Source organism: Centrocercus urophasianus, unplaced genomic scaffold, assembly GCF_019232065.1.
Source record: "Centrocercus urophasianus isolate 14NV4802_14NV808 unplaced genomic scaffold, USGS_Curo_1.0 seq_2, whole genome shotgun sequence".
NCBI lineage: Eukaryota > Metazoa > Chordata > Aves > Galliformes > Phasianidae > Centrocercus > Centrocercus urophasianus.
Genome location: NW_024884755.1, coordinates 8913561 through 8914572, shown reverse-complemented (window position 1 = coordinate 8914572; position 1012 = coordinate 8913561).

Sequence of the window (1012 nt, the reverse complement as noted above, 5' to 3'; positions counted from 1 at the left end):
TAGACTAAAGCAAAACTTTGTCAAGGTAAACATATTGGTACATCAGTTAAATAGAAATAAAAAAGAACTGCAACAAATATTAAGACAGTGCTTGCAAACATCTGTCTGTTTCTGTTCCAGAGCAACCATTTGCTTTATTTAAGGTGTTGCTACATTTTGGGGATGGAAAGAAGTTAAAAATACTCTCATATTTACATTCCTTGTGCACTAGTGGCTCTATTCTCATTTTTGGTTGGTTTATTTAATCATTGTTCATTTCAGAGCTGCCTTTGGACTGGAAACTTGTCTCATTTGGCCCCTTTTTATCTTGTGTTATTTATGGATCTGAGCAAGTATTGCACATTTCTACCATGAAAACAAAGATTGTCTGGGAGAGCTTGTCAGAAGTCATCAGCATGTCACTATGCACATCTGACATTTGAACTGTCAGGATTTACATTTTAACAAGTGCAGTTTCAGCTCACTTAACTGCTTTCTGCTTGAATGTTAAGGTAATTCTGGCAGAATATGCTTTCTAAACTGCTAAAAAGATAAAGTTCATCTGAATTACTTCAATAGAATGCTAATGGCCTAGAGACTTGGTAGTAAAGCAGTCCTGACAACCTTGTTACATTTGAATAAACAACATCTGACTGCTCAGAGGAACTTTCATCGGACTGATCAATGGCTTTTGCTTAAATCTAGAGCCATGAGAATAATCATCATTAGATGGCATCATCGTTGTTTCATCAAATTCATTTTCTGAAGACTTATGGGATAATCTTAGATTTTGAGTAGAAAAGATCTCATTTCCCACAGGTTAATGGTATATAACTTGTCTCTTACCTACCTATTATCTATCACTTGATCTTACTTTTGTTCTTTGATAATAAATTAGTGGTGGTGTTCAAACTTATTTAGTCCAACCTATGCAATTTCGTAGTCAGTGCTAATTTCTTTTTACTGTGAATGTGACAACTGAATGCGTGGGCCTGGCAGCGGTGGGCCTGGCAGCGGTGGGCCTGGCAGCGGT